Below are 7,500 nucleotides of genomic sequence, written 5' to 3'. Positions count from 1 at the left end.
TTGAGCATGTACGTCCTGCTGCCATCCACATTACAGTGTATAGCTGCAAGGTGTTTAACATGAAGCGATACACTGGGGACCGGGCAGTGCGAGTAGCAAACTATATTGCGGGGGTTGCAGTTAGGCAACACTACACTAATTTAACGCGTCGTATGACAATTACAGAGCAGGTTAAGGCCCAACGTGTGTTGGGTTAAGGCCCAACGTGTGTTGGGTTAAGGCCCAACGTGTGTTGGGTTAAGGCCCAACGTGTGTTGGGTTAAGGCCCAACGTGTGTTGGGTTAAGGCCCAACGTGTGTTGGGTTAAGGCCCAACGTGTGTTGGGTTAAGGCCCAACGTGTGTTGGGTTAAGGCCCAACGTGTGTTGGGTTAAGGCCCAACGTGTGTTGGGTTAAGGCCCAACGTGTGTTGGGTTAAGGCCCAACGTGTGTTGGGTTAAGGCCCAACGTGTGTTGGGTTACGTTACGGCGCAATGTGGGTTACGTTAAGGGGCAATGTGGGTTACGTTAAGGCGCAATATAGGTTACGTTAAGGCGCAATATAGGTTACGTTAAGGCGCAATGTGGGTTAGGTTAAGGCGCAATATAGGTTATGTTAAGGCGCAATATAGGTTACGTTAAGGCGCAATATAGGTTACGTTAAGGCGCAATATAGGTTACGTTAAGGCGCAATATAGGTTACGTTAAGGCGCAATATAGGTTACGTTAAGGCGCAATATAGGTTACGTTAAGGCGCAATATAGGTTACGTTAAGGCGCAATATAGGTTAGGTTAAGGCGCAATATAGGTTAGGTTAAGGCGCAATATAGGTTACGTTAAGGCGCAATATAGGTTACGTTAAGGCGCAATACAGGTTAGGTTAAGGCGCAATACAGGTTAGGTTAAGGCGCAATACAGGTTAGGTTAAGGCGCAATACAGGTTAGGTTAAGGCGCAATACAGGTTAGGTTAAGGCGCAATACAGGTTAGGTTAAGGCGCAATACAGGTTAGGTTAAGGCGCAATACAGGTTAGGTTAAGGCGCAATACAGGTTAGGTTAAGGCGCAATACAGGTTAGGTTAAGGCGCAATACAGGTTAGGTTAAGGTACGACACAGGTTAGGTTAAGGTACGACACAGGTTAGGTTAAGGTACGACACAGGTTAGGTTAAGGTACGACACAGGTTAGGTTAAGGTACGACAGAGGTTAGGTTAAGGTACGACATAGGTTAGGTTAAGGTACGACATAGGTTAGGTTAAGGTACGACATAGGTTAGGTTAAGGTACGACATAGGTTAGGTTAAGGTACGACGTAGGTTAGGTTAAGGTACGACGTAGGTTAGGTTAAGGTACGACGTAGGTTAGGTTAAGGTACGACGTAGGTTAGGTTAAGGTACGACGTAGGTTAGGTTAAGGTACGCCGTAGGTTAGGCTAAGGTACGACGTAGGTTAGGCTAAGGTACGACGTAGGTTAGGCTAAGGTACGACGTAGGTTAGGTTAAGGTACGACGTAGGTTAGGTTAAGGTACGACGTAGGTTAGGTTAAGGTACGACGTAGGTTAGGTTAAGGTACGACGTAGGTTAGGTTAAGGTACGACGTAGGTTAGGTTAAGGTACGACGTAGGTTAGGTTAAGGTACGACGTAGGTTAGGTTAAGGTACGACGTAGGTTAGGTTAAGGTACGACGTAGGTTAGGTTAAGGTACGACGTAGGTTAGGTTAAGGTACGACGTAGGTTAGGTTAAGGTACGACGTAGGTTAGGTTACGGTACGATATAGGTTAGGTTACGGTACGATATAGGTTAGGTTAAGGTACACATTGTTGTAAGGAAAGGTTTAATGGGGGGGCGGGGCGGCCGGTTTGTTGATTGTGATTATAGTAAGTGGATGCCTGCGGCATCATCTGATTTGCCACGTCAGGATGCACCTTTGGCTCATGACAGGCGGCGCTCTCATTCCATGCTTGTGGCAGACCTGTGTCTTTCATTCCTGCCATTGTTTGTGTGCTGTGAGAGGAGGCAGTATTGTGATGTTGGGTGCACCCCTGTGTAGGACATGTGTGGGTGTTGGTGGCTTGGCTGAGCAATGGTGGTTGTCGGGTGGGTGGGATATTCTGTTTTCTGAGTGGACCTCCCAGTCTGGTTATGACAGTGTGGATTGTCTAATGTGGCGGAGGGGATGCACTGGGTGTTGTTCCATGCTGGTGCTTACATATTGTCTGTGTGCGTGTTACAGGCAGAGAGTAGTGCGTGAAAAGGGTGTGTGGCTGACGTGTGGTTGTGATTGTGAGCAGAGTCTTTAAGCATGTATACGGACAGTTGTATACATTATCTGTATTCTGATGGCTCTATCTATTACTAATCAGCGCCGTGTATACGTTTAATCCGGTTCCAGTCGAAACTGTTGTATCTCTGTACATTAGTGACACGGCGAGCCCGCTATGTAGTTACTCGTCTCGGCAGCTTCCACCGGTGTATGGCAAATGATTATAAGGAATCAGTCTCGTCGTCAATACCGATGGTGTGACGTCACATGTCTGGGGTGGGGGACGCTGCGCCCTTCCGGTGGGTCATGGCCTAGAAAGACTCTTCCCACGCAGGGGGGCGTGGACTGTCATTGACTCTTCCGAGTAATATACTTGCCGTACGTTTTTGCGACTGCGAGTGCAACGCTCACCGGTACCGACATGGATGGAGCGCCTCCTAGCTGACCGCTCAGCATCGGCATTCGTACAGAGAGCAACGCGATCGCGTCTCTAGCTCGTAACTGGTACAGCTCGCAGCTCATGTATACGGACAGCGGGAATGTCGCATATTGGACGTAGCTCTTTTTTTTTTTTTTTTTTTTACTTTATTGTCATTTTAATGCCTATACAATAAGCAGGCTGGCAGCAGCACAATACGCTGCTCTTCAGCCAAATGAGACAGAAGCACAAAAAACAGGAGAAAAACAGAAAAGTCACAAAATGGTGGGCGATAAAATAGGAGACACAGAGAGACAAACACGGAGCCGTTCACACTTGACGATAAACCACACTGCAAACTGTTGAGACGACGCACAGATACTGAAGAAGACGATGGCACTGGTGAACAACGGAGCATGACGGGAAACACTGAACACGAAACATGACGGCACACACAAGACACTGATGGCGGCGATCTCCGGCGCGCGAAAGTCCACGTAGCGTGTGCGAGTCCGGGGACCTGCCAAGAGTGGAACAGGGGGGAGGTGGGGGGAGAGGGGAGAAAAGGATGCCAACGGCGGGGGAGACGGGGGCAAGAGGGAGAGGGACAGGGGAGGGGAGGCCCGGGGGAGAAGGGGAGAGAAAAGGAGGAGGGAGGGAAAAAGGGAGAGAAGGGAGGGAGGGTGCCCGGAGGAGCAAGCACGGGAGGAGGGCGGGAGGATCAAAGTTGGTAGGAGGGGTAGATGGAGGGGAGGAGGGCATCATCAGGTAGGGGGAGCTGGCGGAAGCCACCTTGGGAGAGGGTAAGGAGGGTGGAGAGATGGAGACCGGGTGGGACATGAGAGTACAGGCGCGGCAGCGGGCGGGGGTGGGAGAGGATCGGGGAGACGAGCGGGTGGGGAGGATCGAGTTTACGGGAGGTGTAGAGGATTCGTATCCTTTCGAGGAAGAGGAGGAGGTGAGGGAAGGAGAGAAGATCATACAGGATCCGCGTGGGGGAGGGGAGACGGATGCGATAGGCAAGGCGGAGAGCATGGCGTTCAAGGATTTGGAGGGATTTATAAAAGGAAGGGGGGGCGGAGATCCAGGCGGGATGGGCGTAACAGAGGATAGGGCGGATGAGGGACTTATAGGTGTGTAGGATGGTGGAGGGGTCCAGACCCCACGTACGGCCGGAAAGGAGCTTGAGGAGACGGAGTCGGGAACGTGCCTTGGCTTGGATTGTCTGGAGATGGGGAGTCCAGGAGAGGCGACGGTCGAGGGTGACGCCAAGGTACTTAAGGGTGGGGGTGAGAGCGATAGGACGGCCATAAACGGTGAGATAGAAATCAAGGAGGCGGAAGGAAGGGGTGGTTTTGCCTACAATGATCGCCTGGGTTTTGGAGGGATTGACCTTAAGCAACCACTGGTTGCACCAAGCAGTGAAGCGGTCAAGATGGGATTGGAGAAGGCGTTGGGAGCGTTGTAGGGTGGGGGCAAGAGCAAGGAAGGCAGTGTCATCGGCAAACTGGAGAAGGTGGACGGGGGGTGACGGCGGCGGCATGTCCGCCGTGTACAAAAGGTACAGAAGGGGGGAGAGGACGGAGCCTTGGGGCACACCGGCGGAGGGAAAAAAAGTGTAGGAATCTGTGTTATGGATGGTGACATAGGAAGGACGGCGGGAGAGAAAGGAACCGATCAGACGGACGTAGTTAATGGGAAGGGCAAAGGTTTGGAGCTTGAAGAGGAGACCGGAATGCCAGACACGGTCATAAGCGCGTTCGAGGTCAAGGGAGAGGAAGATGGCGGAGCGACGGGAATTAAGCTGTTCGGAGAGGAGATGAGTGAGGTGAAGGAGAAGATCGTCGGAAGAGAAGGATGGCCGAAAGCCACACTGGGTGACGGGAAGGAGGCGGTGCTGGCGGAGATGCTGGTGGATGCGGCGGGTGAGGATAGATTCCAGGACCTTGCTGAAGACCGAGGTAAGGCTGATAGGACGGTAAGAGGAGACGGCGGACGGCGGTTTGCTAGGTTTAAGGAACATGAGGATGCGGGAGGTTTTCCACAGGTCGGGGTAGTAACCGGTGGACAGGACTACATTGTAGAGCCTGGCCAGGGTGGAGAGGAAAGAGACAGGAGCTTCACGAAGGTGACGGTAGGTGGCACGATCGTGACCAGGAGCGGTGTTGCGTTTTGTGCGGAGTGTATCAATGAGATCCTGTGTAGTGATAGGGGTATTGAGTTCCGTGTGTGTAATGTTGTCCAAGTACTGGAAACCAGGAGCGAGGGGAGGGACAGAGGTGTCAGTTCGATCGCGGATATCCGGGAAGAGGGAGTAATCGAACTGAGGATCATCGGGGATGGAGAAAACATCGGAGAGGTAGGAGGCAAAGTGATTGGCCTTACTAAGGGCGTCAGGGAAGGGGTGATCATCGTGGAGAAGAGGATAGTAGGGGGAGGGTTTAGTTCCGGTAAGGCGACGGAAGGCCGACCAGAACTTGGACGAGTTGATTGGTAGGGTTTCATTCAAACGGGTGCAGGTCTGTCGCCAGTCCCGGCGTTTCTTAGCCGCGAGCAAATTACGAACGTGTCGCTGGAGTTGCCGGTGGCGTCGTAGTGTGTCCGGGTCACGCGTGCGGAGGAAGGCACGGTAGAGACGACGGGATTCACGGAGGAGGAGAACGGCCTGCAGGGGTAAGGTAGGACGGTGGGGGTGGATGGCGACAGTAGGAACGTGGGCCTCCACGGCCTCAGACAAGGTCTGCTGGAGAAAGGAGGCGGCATGGGTGACATCGTCAGGGTGGTGGTAGGTGAGAGGGTGGCTATCGACCTGGGTGGAGAGGGTATCCCGGTAGGCATTCCAGTCGGCTCGGGAATAATCGTGGACATACTTAGGGGGAGGATCAGTACGAGGGTCGGGGCGAGGGCGACGACCGTCCGATACGGTGAGGAGGACAGGGAGATGGTCGCTACCAATAGGTTCCAGGACATCCACCGTTATGCGGCCAAGGAGGTTGGGGGAGGAGAGGATAACATCAGGAGTGGAGTTGGATTCGGGACGGGTGTGCTGGGGGATGGGAATGAGGTCGCCTTGAAGGGAGGAGAGGAACCGATGCCACCGCCGTAACTGGGCGGCGGAACGACTATGGATGTTGAGGTCGGCGGCGATCACGTAGGAGGAGAAGGTACGGTCAATGTGGGAGAGGAAGTCGAAGGGAAGAGGGGCGTTAGGGCGGACATAGATGGTGGCACAGGTAATGGTAAGGCCAGGGAAGAAGAGACTAAGGATCAGGTGTTCGGTGGGGTCGGGAAGGAGAGGTTGGAGCCGAACGGGGATCTGGCGGTGGTGGCCAATGGCAACTCCGCCACGCGCAACTGGGAGGGGATTATCGGAGCGGTGGAGGAGATAGGGGGAGGTGTGGATGGAGTGGTGGGGTTGGAGGAAGGTTTCATTGAGGAGGAAGGCATCCACACGGTGGGTAGCAAGGGTGTGCAGGAAAAGGTTCTTGTTGGCGGGAAGGGAGCGGATATTGTTGAAAAGGATACGATGCTGTCGTGCCATGATAAGGATTTAGACGAGGGTGTCAAGGCGGGAGAAGGTGAAATGGGCCTGGTTATTGGAATAGGTGGCGTACATTTTAAGGTGGAATATGGAACGGGCGGCGAGGGAGATCTGGTGGAGGGTGTGGGGGCGCTGAAAGGGATGGACGTTTTGGAGGACAATGGTGAGGAACCTGATGATGTCCTCAGCAGTGGGAGGGGGACGAAGGGAATTGCCAGGAGGGGTGGGGGCGTCCAGGGGACGGACAGGGACGGTGAGTTCAGGGGTGGTGGGAGGGGGCCGGGCTTTACACTTTTGGGAGTAGGTAGGGTGGGGGAGGCTGCAGGTATTACAGGAGGGAGGGGATTGGAGGTTGGGGCACTGCCGGAGGAAGTGCGCTTGGCGACAATGCGGGCATGTGGGGGCCTCGCGGCACTCGGCTGTTGTGTGTGCATTATAGCGCAGACATCTCTGGCAGCGCAGGGATTGAGGGGGGGAACGGGAGGGGTCGACTTTGTACCGCTGATTGAAGAGGAGGGCACCCTCCTTCAGGAGACGGTCAATGGAGGGGGCGTCCTCAGAGAACACCCGCATAAGGCGGGTGGGGCCGGTCGCGTTAAAAATGCGGCGGACTGCCCGCACCTCCAGGGTGGGATGGGCCTTCAGCTCCGCCAACACCTCCTCCTCCGTGATCGACGGACTAAGCCGAGTGATCACGGCGGTGAGGGTCGGCGGGCGACGCGGGGGTTGGGGTTGGCGGGTAGGAGATGGGGAGGGAGCAGGGGTGAGGGAGGCGTTAGGGCCAAAACGGGTGATGGGGAGGCGGGAGAGGATGTCAGTATGGAGGGTTGGGCTGGGGGAGGAGATGAGAACGGAATCCCGTCTGGGAGTAAGGAGAGAGATGGGGGCGCCAGGGAAATGTTGGCGGAGGAGGAGGGAGAGATTCCGGGCCTCGAGGAATGAAGGATCGGGACGGGACAGGAGATATTTGTAGAGACCGGGTGGGGAGGAGGAGGAGGAGGAGGAGGAGGAGGAGGGAGCGGGGCCTGGTGGGGAGACGTCCATGGCATTTTGGGGTGGGGATGGGGGGCGGGGTGGAGCCTTTTTATGAGCAGAGGGAGTGGGGGCGGCACTAGGGCGTTTGACAGCGGCAGATGGGCGGGTGGTGACAAGAGGGACGGGAACAATGGGGAGGTGGTGGGAAGGGGCAGGTCCCGGCACGGATGCAGCAGGCGGCGCCGGAGATAATGACTGTGATGGTGCAGGCGAAGGTGGCAGTGACGGCGACGGTGAAGTCGATGAAGATGGCGGTGGTGGTGGTG

Source organism: Schistocerca serialis, unplaced genomic scaffold, assembly GCF_023864345.2.
Source record: "Schistocerca serialis cubense isolate TAMUIC-IGC-003099 unplaced genomic scaffold, iqSchSeri2.2 HiC_scaffold_1196, whole genome shotgun sequence".
In the NCBI taxonomy this organism is placed as follows: Eukaryota; Metazoa; Arthropoda; class Insecta; order Orthoptera; family Acrididae; genus Schistocerca; species Schistocerca serialis.
This window is presented reverse-complemented; position numbering follows the sequence as displayed.